This window comes from Suncus etruscus, chromosome 4, assembly GCF_024139225.1.
Source record: "Suncus etruscus isolate mSunEtr1 chromosome 4, mSunEtr1.pri.cur, whole genome shotgun sequence".
Classification (NCBI taxonomy): Eukaryota; Metazoa; Chordata; class Mammalia; order Eulipotyphla; family Soricidae; genus Suncus; species Suncus etruscus.
Window position 1 is genome coordinate 31,181,836 of NC_064851.1, and position 15,344 is coordinate 31,197,179.

The following is a 15,344-nucleotide window of genomic DNA, read 5'->3' on the forward strand; positions in this document are numbered from 1 at the left end:
CATTTCCTGCCATAAGTGTCCTCATTTCCCTCTGTCCTCCTCCTTGCCTGTGCCCCTGCCTGCCTACCTCTGTGGCAGACATTTTCCATTTCTTCTCTCTCTCTCTCCATATATATAAATATATATTCATTTTTTATCTTAGACACTATGGTTTGAAATATTATCTCTGAAGGGGTATCATACATATCACTATCACCTTTTAGCACCCAGTTCCTCTCCAGAGTGATTATTTCCAACTATCATAGTAATAGTGCTTCCATATGACCCAGTAATACCACTCCTTGGGTTATGCTAGGGGCTCAAAAACACAATGTAGAAAAGCTCACTGAACTCCTATGTTAAGTGCAGAACTATTCACAATAGCCAGAAACTGGAAACAACCTAAATTCCCGGAAACAACCTAAATTCCCGAAAACAGAGGAGTAGATAAAGAAACCATGGTGCATCTACACAATAGAATACTATTCAGCTGCTAGGAACAATGAAGTAGTGAAATTTGCTTATTCATGGGTGGATATGGAAAGTATTATGCTGAGCAAAGTCAGAGGGAGCGGAATAGACATAGAATGATTGGCTCTTTTGTGGGACATAAAATAAGTTAGTATGATAATAATTCCTAGACAATAGAAACAAAGGCCAAGAAGATCAGTCTATGGTAGGAAGCTTGCCACCATATATACTCGAGTATAAGCCAAGTTTTTTGGTAAAGTTTGTGCCGAAAATCCTGAATTCGGCTTATACTTGGATCATACAGGTTATTTGATTTGGTGCACATGCACTGAATCAAATGCACGTAGTCTGTGCTCGCTTCGGCAGCACATATACTAAAATTGGAACGATACAGAGAAGATTAGCATGGCCCCTGCGCAAGGATGACACGCAAATTCGTGAAGCGTTCCATATTTAAAAAAAAAATGCACGTAGTCTCCAGTGATGTCTGTTGGAGCGGTCAGTGCTTCAGCTAAGTCCACAAGTCGTGTCTGAGCTAAAGAGGTAAGTGGCTAAAATGAACTGTATGCCACTGTATGTTCACAATATTCTGCGCATTGTATGAGACCGAGAGTAGTGATGATGATATATGTGAACTCAGTGATGATGACAATGTCTATGCTAATACCTTCACATCAGATACAGCTGACGCTCTTTTCGACATGATGAGGAATCCAGTTTTAAAGTATTTCAACCTTTGTGATTTAGCTTGATTACCTGTTAAGCTACAGTTTTTTTGCACTTTAAAGTTTTAAAGTTACTGTTGTTAGTTTACAGTTTTTTCTTTAGCAGAAAATATTGAAACACATCTAACCTACTCATTCCTCAATTATGGAATTGTTTTGAGTATATATTTTTATTTTTGAAATTTTCCAATGGATGCTGCATTTTCCACCTTGGCCTATACTCGAGTTACTAAATTTTCTGTTTTTAGGTAAAATTAGGGGGGGGTCGGCTTATCCTCGGGCCAGGTTACACTCGGGTATATACGATAATACAAAATAAAAAATTTTAATTAAAAATTTAGCAATATTTTAAATTTATTTAATTTTTTTTAAAAAAAACATGAAGGACTGATTTATTATCCCTCACTTATCCAGACAGAAGCCCCCCAAATATTAATCCCATCATTGACTTGTACAAGTAAAATTACACATGAAAACCAAGTAAATAACTGACACTCAAATGTGTATACTAGGTTGTGATTTTGAATAAATGGGTATTTTGTGTATTTGGGTTTTTTGTTTGCCTCAATTCAGAAAAATAACTGAGTTGGTAGCTTCTTTAATCTAGATAGAAGAGTGAGAATATTAAAATGAACCAAAATACTATGTTCCTCTCTTGAATAGTTACCTAACATAATGCTAAAAGTTACAATAAAAAGAAATTTTGTTAGAATTTGTTAGCATTACTTAAAAAAAGAAGGGAAATAATTTTGATAACACTTTTCACATTGAAATTATTTGGGGAATTAGGTTGTTGATATTAAATTTAGTTTGAAATTTTTTCTGGTTGACATAATTGCTGTGCACTGGCTTTTGATTCCTACCTTTTCTCTCTATCCAGGCAGCATCATAAATCTTTTTTTCCCTGGGAAGCTGACATAGCCTTGTGACCTCCTGTTCCCATGGAACAATAAGTGGGGAGGTGTAGTTAGAAATGTTTGAGATTTGGGGTGTGGCTCAATGCCCTCTTTTTTTTTTATATTTTGGTAGTCAAAGAAATACTTGTTTGGATGGAAATGCTATTACACTGACCAGTTCCTCGGTCCAGACAACAGATAGATGACAGTTGCCCTGGAGAACATCTGGACTAGCAGTGAACTCTGAGCAAGATGTAAAATGTTGTTGTTTTTAGTACTCAAATTTTTGTTATCATGGCAACTTGTATTTATTGCTTAATTGAAAGGCTTACTGAATTGGGTTGATATGGTTTTGGTTTATCTTTTGAATTGGGGCTCCCATCTTTTTCATAGAATCTTGGGACATGGATTACTTTATTTTACCACAAATTCTTGTATTTTTTTATAAAGCTAAGAAGAAGGGATTAATGAAAGCCAGGGACCAGGGGCCAATTGGACTTAGATGCATTGTGAGGAAATAATTAGAGACATAACTAAATATCCAAGCCAAAGCCACCAATAATAGAATCAAAAGACCTAATCTGTAACAATCTAAATCTAAAGGGGCCTGTTACACTGGCAGGCCAGGGAAAAAAGGTGTTATAGGATGTACTCTGGGTTCACTGATGGAGGGAGGTTGACACTGGTGGTGAGAAGGGCCCTTAAATTCAACTACGAAGGACTCTGTAAATCACAATTGTTTTCATAAAATAAAATAAAAAATGTTTGTTAGAGAGCCAAAAGACACATGAAAAAATGTTCATCTTCACTTATCATCAAGACAACAATGAGACAACAATTATCTTACACCAGTGAGGATGGCACGGATCAAAAATATTGGGAACAATTTCTGATGGCAGAGATGTGGTGACAAAGGAAATCTTATCCACTGCTGGTAGGAATTCTGCTTGGTTTAGCCCCTATGGAAAACAGTATGAAGGGTTTACAGTAAACCAAGAATTAATTTGCCATATGCCCAGCAATCCTGCTTTTAGGTATTTATCCTCAGGACAGAAAAACACAGATACAAAAGAATGTATGCACATCACTGTTCATTGCAGCCTCTCAATACAAGAGCTCAGAATTGGAATCACATAGATGTCCAACAGAGAAGAGTGGATAGTGAAGATGTGGTACATATATACAATGAAATACTCCATAGCTATAAAAAATGATTCAATTGTGCAATTTGCTATGACATAGAACTGGAAGATATTATGTTAATTGAAGTAAGCTAGAAGGACAAATATGATGATCTCACTTATAGGTGGTATTTAGAATAACTACATGATGAAATACAATGGCTTAAAGAAGGTTGTCAAGAAGACTCTATTCCCCAGAATAAAGTGAGGAAAAGGTTTTTAAAAAATTTCCAAAAGATTCTAAACTGTCATACAATGCAAGATTCTTCAAGCATTATTTATTTTTCTTCTATTACATCTTTGAAGTTAATAATTGTGAGTATTGTGTGACCATCATATATTAGTTATTGAAAATAATTTTGTAGCATTTCTAGAAGAAAGAGAAATGATCTAAAATGTCTTTTAACTAATTTTTGTAGTGGTCAAACTAGTTAATTTGCTCTTTGAAAAGTAAAATAAAATCAACTGCCAATACATTTTATCATTAATCACCAACAATATCTCTTTTAAGATAGTCAGTGAACCAACTCAGTTTATTGATGAAATATATTGTACATATGTAGCATATTAATACATGTATTAGTACTTATGAATATTTATGTATAGACATACATGTAAATTTAAGACAGTGAATATACACACATATATGTGTGCTTTACCACTGTGCAATCGCTCTGACCCCACATTTTGAATATTTCATAACTTTTATTATACTGTGGAGAGTGCAGAGAAACAAATGACTCTTGAGACATTTCATGCTTTCCAGTGAGATGAGGAAACTAAATAATACACTTCATGTTTGGTATTGTCTATATACACCCATATTTTTTCACTTTGTATCTTGGAATACTATAATACTAGGCACATAGGAAGGATTAAGTATTTGTAGAATGAATAGATTAATGCAAAAGAAATTTCTGAAATTGTAAACACAAAACAAAAGTGAAAATGTAATATGATTGCTTAGACGTAGCTCCTTCTTTCTAAAGTACCCTGGGAAGTAAGATTGCAGTTGAACTCCATCTGTGAATAGATATATGTTTTTGGAGAAGATAATGGTGTGGGTGATAGGAAAATAACCATGTTTGCATTTAGATTTCTGATCGTATTTTTTAATAATGCATCATCTTGAGAAAATTAGTTGACCCCTTTGAAACTCACTTTTCTCATCTGAGAGGAAGCTAGTACTATATCTCACAGGATTTTTAACTTGATGCTTCTGTGAAATCCCTTGAAATTACTGGCAATTTTTGGGTGTGTAGAAAAATATAGGCAATTTTCCAGGCTTGAGAGTCATCTGTTTGCTTTCTTCTCAAAGGAGTTAATAAGTCAAAATGTTAACAATAGTTATTATATGCCTGATGTTATCAAGCTTCTAAATGCCTGTAGAGAGGGAGCAGAGGTTGGTAGTGAGAAGCTACTTCTATCCAAATATACGTTTATCTCCTTTTCTGATTCTGAAAACAATTTATAAATGTACAATCAGTAGACCAGTATAAATAATCTATATAGCAATCACAATTATTTGTAGTATACACACACTTTTCAGCTTATTTTCATATTTTATTGTGAAGACAAGCAGTTGGTTAGTCTTTTGAGTTGTTTTGAGTTCAGTTAAGAATTGTGTACTTGAATTAGATGGGCTAAGAAATCCTTCCCTCAGTGATGGTAACACTTTCTGGCTTCAGATTTCCTTAGTATCACATGCTTCAAAGATTACAGATTCTGAGCAACTCTTGGTTTTTCCACTTCTAATCAGCTGCTGTCTATCTATATTGCTTGGTGCCTTAGCCCACGTGTTTACTTCAAGAGTAACAATCATGGATGCACCCATGCTTGCCTCATAAAAAAGGCAATGATAAATAGGATCTCACACCATGAATACAACTTTAGGACATACCAAATTTTACATCAAGTGCAAAATACATCAAGGTGGGGACAACCTGAGGACTTCATCAGCTATTCTACCCATGACTTTAAATATGCTCCAACTCCTCGGGCCTATTACCTGACATCTCTCCCAATTATAAAGTAACAGGAGCAAATTGTGAGACAGACCAAGACCATCTTCTTCCTTTTCCAGGGACTAGTCTAAAGGCACATTTATTATGTGTGCTGAATCACAAAGAACAAGAACAATCAGTGCTGGTGGGGATTTAAATAGAAAGGAACTCTCATTCACTGTTGGTGGGAATGCTGTCTAGTCCAGGTCTTATGAAAGACAATATGGAGATTCCTCAAAAAACTGGAAATTGAGCTCCAGATGATCCAGCTATACCACTCCTAGGAATATACCCTAGGAACTCAAAAACACAATACAAAAATCCCTTCCTCATACCTACATTCATTGCAGCACTATTTACAATAGCCAGACTCTGGAAACAACCAAGATGCCCTTTAATAGATTAAAGGCTAAAGAAACTGTGGTACATGTACACAATGGAATATTATGCAGCCACCAGGAGAGATGAAGTGATAACAATTTTATATAAATGGATTTACATGGAATCTATTATGCTGAATGAAATAAGTCAAAGGGAAAGAGACACAGAAGAGCCTCACTCATCTATGGGTTTTAAGAAAAATAAAAGACATTATTGAAATAATTCCCACAGACGAAGGCTGGAAGGACTGCCTCATGATATAAAGTTCAGCACAAATAGTGGTGAGTGCAGTTAGAGAAATAACTATACTGAGAAATATCATAATAATATCAATGAATGAGGGAAGTAGAAAGCCTGTCTTGAATACAGGAGGGGGAGGAGGGTGAAGGGGTCATTGGTGATGAGAATATTGCACTTTTTATGACTGAAACCCAACTACAATCATGTTTGTAATCATGGTATTTAAAGAAAGATTATTTTAAAAAATATTATTTAAAAAATAATTTTATTTTCTAAAAAATTATTTTAAATAACATTTAACCTTTGTTTTATATTTGATAATTTAGGGCAAGACATAAATGCTAGCTATTTGACTCAGCATGGGATATTATGACCTGAAGCCTGGATCTTTTCTCATCTAATGCAGTTAAATTTTTGTATTCTCATGTAAAAAAGTAATAATAGAATTCTTAACATAATGTGTTGTGGGGATTAAGAGTTCTATCCATGAAAAGACTGATGGAGAAGACCCACATATCTTTAATAGTAAAGTTAGTTTTGAACATATCATGATGAAGATTTTTTTATAGTAGTCATCTAGGAACAAGAATGAGGACCTGGAGGAACATGACACTTGTGACAAAGATACAATTATTAGAAAGAAAAGACACCGACTCCTGACTTGGATAACAAACTTCATCAACAATAGAAGCTAACATCAGGGGTGAATTTGTCAAAGCAGATTTTTTTCCCAATGCATGCTAGTAACACTGCCTTTTCTCATTGAGAAGGTCTTTCTAACTCCCTGATTGGAATTACCATACCAATTCTTCCACTGGATGTTAAAATACTAAATATATTTAATATTATTGTGGTTAAGTAACTTAAAATATTTTAAAACCCAGCATTTTTCTTAGGTCTTTGAGCAAAGCCAAGAACATTGACTAGACTGCAAACACAAACCATAAACCTTACTTGACCTCAAAGAAAACAATTACTGTTCTCCTTTGGTTCTATGGAGCAAGAGAGCTAAAGTTATTAGTGTAAAATTTTTCCAGTCTCACTCTGTCTCACTCCTTCAGGTCCTCTAGCTTAGACTAGACCTGTTCTAAATAGTTCCCCTCCAATACAAATTTAAAACCAGAGAATTATTAGAGAGGGTAATAGGAGAAAACAGCTAGTTTATATGGGTTAGGAATTGAGGACAGTGAATTTTAGAAAGTTTTGCGAATAATAAGAGGTGAATGAAGTAATCAGCCTAAGAAGAAAGTGACAGTAGTATAAGCTTAACGTGCATTATTAATCTGATTCCTATAATATCCATTGGGAATGTGAGAATGGAGTTTATTTAAAGACTTATTTTGGTTTCTATTTGTTTGTTATTGTTTTGGGGGCACACCTGTCTGTGCGCAGGGGTTAATCCTGACTCAGAATTCAGAGGGGGACCAAAAGGGATGCTGGGGATGGAACCTGGGTTGGCCATGTGCAAGGCAAATGCTTTACTGCCTGTGATATCACTCTGGCCACAAAAGAGAATTTTTTTTAAATGGTTAGAGTAATCATACTGATATAACTTGGCTTAGGCTGATCTAATTAAGTTAGGGATTCAGCAGAGTCATAGATGATTGCCATCTATAACAACTTTGAAGTCTTAAGTCTTGAAGTTTTACTGACATTAACTATCATCTTTGTTTTTGCCAAGACTAAAATGTAGGCCTATCAAGTCATTCTTGAGCTTCGAAATGCATCCTAAGACTGCTAGTTGGCTTCCTGTTCCAAACTCAGACTGGCCATGCTTCCCCTTTGGGCAACAGCAACATCTCCACCATAATTTTTTTTCTCTTTAAATCTCTGCACTGTTAGTATAATTATATCTTGATTTCTTGTCTTTTAAAGAAATTACCCTTTTCATTTAGGGACATGGTCTCTCCTTCAGGATGTCTAAGGCTAATAATTTAATAATTATCTGACAACACAAGAGGTGTGTGTGTGTGTGGTGTGTGTGTGTGTGTGTGTGTGTGTGGTGTATATGTGTGAAAGAGAAACAGGATGAGAGAAACCTAAACTAGATTAGCTATAATAGTTTAAACATAATAGAAATTTGTTTCTTGTTCACATAAAATACTTAGTGGATATAAAATGTTATTGATGATTAATATTTAAGTAACTCAAGAGAAAAAGTAGCTTCCTTTTCTTTTTTTTGCCAGATTCTTACCTTGCTGAACACAAGTCCTGCCAATTGAGTTATTGGTGTTTACTCACTAAGCTTTCCAACTCTACTGACTGAACCCTCAATCTGAGATCTGGTAAGCACAGCAATTCTGCTGGCCTCATTCACTGTCTCAGATCAAACCTATATTAACATAGAGGTTTTATTAATCATACAGACTGTTTGACCTTGAAAATCATACTGCCTAGCTTTTCTGGTTCTAGAATTGTTTTTATCAAGTGAGACATAACCCTGGACTCACTTACCATACCAGTTGTCCTAGCAATGCTGCAACCCATATGGCAAAACTTGAACTATAATACTCCTTCTGAATAATATTTGTACCTTATGCTAAGATGTAAGGCTTATATTTTAGGAGACCACGAGCAAGAAATATTAGAAATAAACATTTATTGACTTATATCAGTAGAATTTTGCTCTACAAAGAAGAGTTCTAACCATATTCTTTTAGATGTTTAGGTAAAATTGTGCATGCTGCCATTAAACAGATTATCAACAAGAGAGGATATTTTTCTATATTAGGTGTTGTTAAGAATTGAATTTTCCAATTATAATGTTACTGTATTGATTAGAAAGTTTCCTCACAAACTGACCTCTGGCTTTGTACATTTCACACCTTATTTTCTTATGACTTCTATGTTTTCTTGCTTCTGAGACTGAGAGTTATAAGATACATTCATATCACAATGTGACCTCTGGACCTACTACTTACTTTAGTGTCAATGTGGGATAGTGGTCAGTGCAGTGTTTTTATTCTGTGATGTGCAATAACTTATGATGCATAAAGTGACTGAACTACATAGGTATGCCTCTTTAAACTGACACTAAATATGTTGCCAGCTCATTGTTATCAAGGCAAGAAAAGATATCTTACTTTGTACTGTTTTATGAATTCTAAAACTTCTGGGGTTTTTTGTTTTGTTTTGGTTTGTTTTTTTTTTTTGGGCCACACCCAGTGACACTCAGTGATTATTCCTGGCTATGTGCTTAGAAGTCGCCCCTGGCTTGGGGGACCATATGGGATGCCAGGGGAATCGAACTGCGGTCTGTCCTAGACTAGCACTGGCAAGGCAGACACCTTACCTCTAGTGCCACACCGCGAATTCTAAAACTTCTGGATCTTATTGTTATAGATATAGGCCTTTCTTAGCTTAATTCATTTCCCTGGTCAGAGGGATGCGAGATCTTGAGGATAAGGGTTAGAAAAGAAGGACAACATAACAGGATAAATGGTGATGAATTCTAGAGTATGCAGAGACTATCAAAAATATCCATGTTTTGTATAGAACTTAATCAAGATAAGGAATGGAAAGCATCTGGTAGATAGAAGGTCACTGCTGATCTCACTGTACAGACAACTATTGTATTTTTTTTCTTTTCTGTTACTATAGCATGGTTCCTAATGCTTTCAGGAATAAGAACATTAATGCTTTGAACTGCTAAAAGTGACTAGACATCTTAAGGTGAAAGAAATTTCCTTAACTTTCAGAACGTGTTCTAAGAAAGTTTTGGAAGCCACTCCATTTCCAAGCAGATGCTTATGCTGTTTGATTAGAGAACTGTCATAACAATTCTGAACAGCCCCTTGGTTAAGATGTGGTGCTACTATTTTGTGAATTTTATTTACCTTACTGTAAATTTTATTGAACATATATGCATATTTAAATTAGAAATCTCATTAGCATCTTTAAAACACTTCCAATTTTATCCTTGTATCTGTATTTCCCCCTCTCTTAAACATAAGGAAAATAGTTTTTTTGGGGGGGAAGGCACACCTGAGTTATTCCTGGCCATGCACTCAGAAATTGCTCCTGGCTTGGGGAACCATACATGATGCCGGGGTTTGAACTGAGGTCAGTCCTGGGTCAACTGCATGTAAGGCAAATGTCCTACCATTGTGCTATCACTCCAGCCCCAGCAAAATAGTTTTTATAATTTACAAAAAAACAAGCCAACTTATTATATTCACAATTCTATGTTTATATCTATTTCTTCTTATTTTTTTCTCCTGAAGTGGGACAAATATGAGACTGGTTTTGATTGGGTGCCAAAGCTGAGTTTTATGTCTTTGAATACTGACTTAGTTCTATTTCTCTCAGTTCTATCAGGTTGGTTCTGGAATGCAGTGATATACTTTTGAAACTTGCTTTAAAGATTTATTAGGGTAGATTGAAAAGTTTTTAGCTCAGTACCAATTTAGTTGAAAAATAAGGTAATATTTTTTCTGAAGACTTGACCTAGTGTCTTGGATTTAGGACATATTTCCTTTTGAGTTGGAAGTAATACAAAGTACTCAGACATAATTGAGTTCAGGAATTAGTTTGGTCTATTGACTCTTTGCCTAGGCTGGAGCAGTTTACTTAAATGCAAGCTTAGACAATCACATCATAGCTATCTTGATTGGAGGGGACGCCTCTGGACTTCGCAGCTCCTGATTTTTTTTTTTTTTTTTTGGTATTGTTTTCCACATGATCTAACTTTACAACCTTCTTTGTCTTCTCAGTCTAGTAGTATCATACTAGAATTGGGTCCCCTATTCTTTGTGCTGCAGCCTAGATATCCTTTGCTGTATAAGTAAAACTTACCTATATTGCAGGAATCAAGTTTTACCCTGCCATTTGTTCAGTGTCTGAAAATCATATGCCCCATATATTTTGAATGATCTTTTTAGCTTCTTAATTGGAAGGGGTTAAACCAATCCTTATTACTTCATCTTGACTGGAAGTGACAGTTCCCGAATTGATTTCTAATTGATGTCTCAGAATATTGTCTCTCCACAAAAATTCTTAGAATTTGTTGTTTCTTAAGTAAACAAAGGCACATCATAGAAAGAAATGATTTTCTATTTCATTCCATTTCTAAACCTCCCACAGTTTTTGTTTTTCTAATTATGTTGAGTCAATTTTTTTTTAAAGAATGAGGTTTCAGAAAGATCTTCAGAAAAGCTAATGAAAGGATGAAGTTCTGACAGTTGTTGGCTTCTCAGAAGAAATAGCTCTCATAAATAATTAGTTTTCACCACAGAGCACTTTTTTTCCCTACAAAACAAGTACATTGTTAAAAAATATGGTGATGAACCAATGCAAGCCCCTCCTATACTTCCTAGATTATATTGCTTTGTTTTGCAATAAACTATTAGAAACAAATAACGCAGTCAGTCAAATGTAAAATCTTTTTTATTTTCTCTGAAAACAAAACATTTCTTTTATATTTCATAGAAAACATAGAAACACAGAAAAAACAGTTTTTATTAAAATAGTGGAAATGAACTATAAATTAAAAGCTAGCAAGCTTTCTCATGACTATAGTCCTATTGTAATTGCTATTTATATAAGCAATTTCACCTCCATTGACTCTAGAGCAAGAGGTAATGGAGTGAAAGATTCTGAAGCTGATATCTCTGTCCAAGATTCAAATGTGTGGTTTCTAAAGTTGTAGTGAAATATCACTACAGGTATATTATAGATAATCTTGTACAACTTTGTTTTTTATGTTGAACCACTTTAGAAACAAATTTAATAAGGTACATTTTTTTCAGCTCCAATTATTTGTACAAGAATATCTCAGAGTGAAAAATTAATTCACAATATAGTTTTGAGGAATTTTAGACTATACTTAATTTATTAAAATATTAAACCCAGGACTTCATATGTAAAGCATGCAAACTCTGAGCTAATTTCCAACTGGGTATTTTATATTAGAAAGAATATATTTTCACTGAAGAATAATGCAAAGGAGTGCTAAATAGGTCAGATAAGATATATAAAATTGTGCTTCATTTATTTTTCAGATATGTATTGAGAGACTATTAATGAATGAGGCATAGTACCGAGGGATTAAATAAACAAATTTGATATTCTCAAGTGAAGTTATTATTTTAAATGTTATCGCCTTTAAGGTATTTATTTATATGAAACTCTTTTTTGATTTCTAGGAGTATCTGTATGATTCATCATATGTTACAAATTGATCCTTAAGATTTTGCTTTCATCTATTACTGTTATTTTTAATTTGATTCTCTTCCCAAATTTCCTCCAAACAAAGATTATTTTCCACTAACTCTGCTTGATAAAAAATGTAAAGCTACCTTTGGTATTCAAATAAAGCAACATTATGTAGCTTTTTAGTTTGAAAGGTACTAGGTGTTCTAGCCTATTGTTAGGCATTAAACAGTGCCTAACTGCAGGACTGCATTAAATTGAGTTTCTAATACTAGCCTTAACTGTGTTTTGATTTATTAATCCATAAATCATTTTAGAATTGAATGCACGGTTTTTCACTTTATACAATCTTTTATTCCATATATATGGCATTTACTCACCTAGCACTTTTCTCAGTAGAATGTTATTTTCTATTCAGAGATATTATGTAATATTGTGAGTTTTCTATCTAGAAATTTTTTCAGGGCCATTTCAGTCCTAGTGGTGCTTCAGTGACTATGTATGCGAGGGATTGAATTGGTGTTGGCTATATGCAAGGCAAGCAACTTAACCCCTGATCACTATTTTAAAAGTTTTTGTTGATGGTAACCTTTTATTTTTACTTTTTCTTTTATATAATTTTTATTGAAGTTTAGATAACATGGTTACATAGTGTTAACATTTATCATTCATAAAAGCAATCTAAAATCATGAGCCTAATGGTACTACCTACAATTGAAAACAGATTACAATAACATATTCAATGAATATGCTCTGTAACAGGAGTTCATGGTATGAAGTTGCATATTGCATTTCTATCCGTGGACATAAGCATTAAATTATATTAGCAGGCATAATACAGTACAAAATGAATAGAGTAGAACTTTTGTTGTGACATTATCATTATAAGCCCTATCTTCTGAGTCTAATTTAGTATATCATTGCAATGTGGAACTGGGGTGACCAACCTATATCTCTAAGTACCACTGTGGTCAAATAGATCAAGGAATTATTAAAAACATAGTATAATTAAGACATTGAAACTACATATAGCAAACATTGTAGTGGGAGTCCATGGTTTCTAAATGCATTCTGCACTTGTTTCTGTGGATAAAAGCTTTAGAACATTACTACAGACATCTTTAAAGAGCAGTTGACTGGATACCTGCTCAATCTAAACAGCTGTATCCCTTCTTGATGGACGAGTTTAACCCATTAACATTAAGGAAATTATCACAGAATGGGCCATTGTACAATTATATTGTGTAGAGTTGTTGTTACAATTGGGAATTTGGTTTGTGTAAATGCTCTTTGAGTAGCTCATTTAGGGTTGGTTTGGTTAGCACAAATATTGTGAGTTCTCTTTTTGTCTGAGTAGTTAACTCTAGGTTGAAAATTTCTTTCATACAGTAGTTTGTATATGTCATCCCACTTTTTTCTTGCCTGGATTGTTTCAAATAGAAGATCTAGTTTGATTTTTATGTTGTTTTCTTTATACTTGAGTTTTTTCTCTTTTACTGCTTTAAAGGGTCAATCTCTCTTTGCTTTTTGTCATTTGGATTACTAAATGTCTTGGTGTTATTCTGTTATGGTCTATTTTGTTTGGCACTCTTTTTGTCTCTTGGATTTGTAGAGAAACATCTTTCCTAAGGGTGGGGAAATTCTCTGCTATTATCTCCCTCACTACTTGTTCTTCCCCATTTCCATTTTCTTCCCCTTTTCTCCTATAATTTAGAGATTTTTTCTTTTGTCTTTGTTCATTAAGTACCTTACATTTTCTTCCAGGGTTTTGTCTCCTTTCTTTTTTTGATTCTTTTATCACTGCTGTCTTTTAATTTGTCTTCAAATTTGTCTATGTGTTTCTCCACATGTGTAATTCTACTATTATGGCTTGCTGACAGGTTTTTTAGTTCCTTCAGTTCCATTTATATGGATTCTCTCATCTTCTGAAAGAGTTCTTCTTTGAGTTGGTTTAATTGTTCTCTATAAATTTTTTAATTTCACAGGCTAGTGACTCCTTGATTTCCATTGCTAAACCATTAAGTATTGATTTTAGGTCCTCATTTATAAGGTTCAGGTGTTTAAATGGACTTGGAGATTTGTCAGGATTTCTCAGTATATGTCTTCTTTAGCTTCCCCATTAATCTGTGCGTTTAATGGTTTGGAGTGCTGAAGTATCAGGAAATAAGTGCTATATCCAATATACTGGGAAGTCTATGATATAAATTGAAATGAGTTTGTTAGTGCATCCACACGGTTTGGGAAAGGAGGACTGATGGGAAGGAAGCGGGTTTCAGTAATGGCACTGGAACCTAGAAGGAGGCTGAGGGAAGGCTGGGAAGGAGGCCCCATTTGAGCTTGGTGGAGGGGATTAGGACGAGAGCTTCCCTACTTCCTCCTAGACATAGTTATGACTGTCTCCAGGGAATAAAGAAAGATTCATCAATGACACTGGGATCTGGAAGGAGGCTTGGCAAAGACCCCCAAAGATGTCCCTATTTGCATTTAGTAGAAGGGATCAAGGCATGAGGTTCCTTATTCCCTCTTGGACATAAACCTGGCTGACCCCAAAGGGCAGATGAACAGTGATGGCACTGGAACCCAGGAGGAGGCTGAGGGAAGGCTGGGAAGGAGGTCCTGTTTGAGATTGGTGGAGGGGATTAGGATTTGATGGTAGCGTTTTAAAATCAAACAGCTTTCAATTGTGGTTAAATTATTTTTTGATAGTGGGGCTGGAACAGTGGTGCAAACGGTAGATGTTTGCCTTGCGTGCTATCCTAGGATGGACCCTGGTTCTATCCCCCAGCATCACATATGGTCCCTCAGCTAGGTGCGATTTCTTAATGCATAGTCAGGAGAAACCCTTGAGCGTCACTGGGTGTGGCCCCAAAACAAAAAACCAAAAAAACAACAAAATTATCTTTTGATATTGATCGTATAACCTTGTATACTGTCAGTTTTATTATTTTTGAATTGTGATTTTTCTCTTTATTGCCTCATTACTGACCAGTGAATCTAATAAAAATATTGAATAGTGGTGATGTTGCAGTTACTTTCTCTTCCAATTATAATAAGAAATTTCAATTAAAAACTTTCTTGCATCTTGATCTCATCTTTGACAGTCCAGTTTTGACCTGCTCTTATATTCTTTCTTTGGCTTTTGGCTATTCCCTTTGGGTCCTGCTCAGTTAAACTTTTTTTTGGCTCTTGAGTTTTCGCATCATTTCCCAGTCTATGATTTGCTAACTTCGTGGCCCAGAATTTTCTCTGGTTGACTGCCTGTGTTAGCTGTTTCGAGCCACCTAACAGATCCATGGAACAGAAACAAATCCTACGTCC

General features: G+C 34.8%; 1 non-coding gene across 1 annotated transcript; it reads left to right on the forward strand.

Annotated features, from left to right (window-relative positions):
- Positions 1 to 800: 800 nt before the first annotated feature.
- LOC126008278 (U6 spliceosomal RNA) lies at positions 801 to 907 on the forward strand. The gene has a single exon (XR_007495617.1). It is a non-coding gene; the product is annotated as a U6 spliceosomal RNA (small nuclear RNA).
- Positions 908 to 15,344: the final 14,437 nt, after the last annotated feature.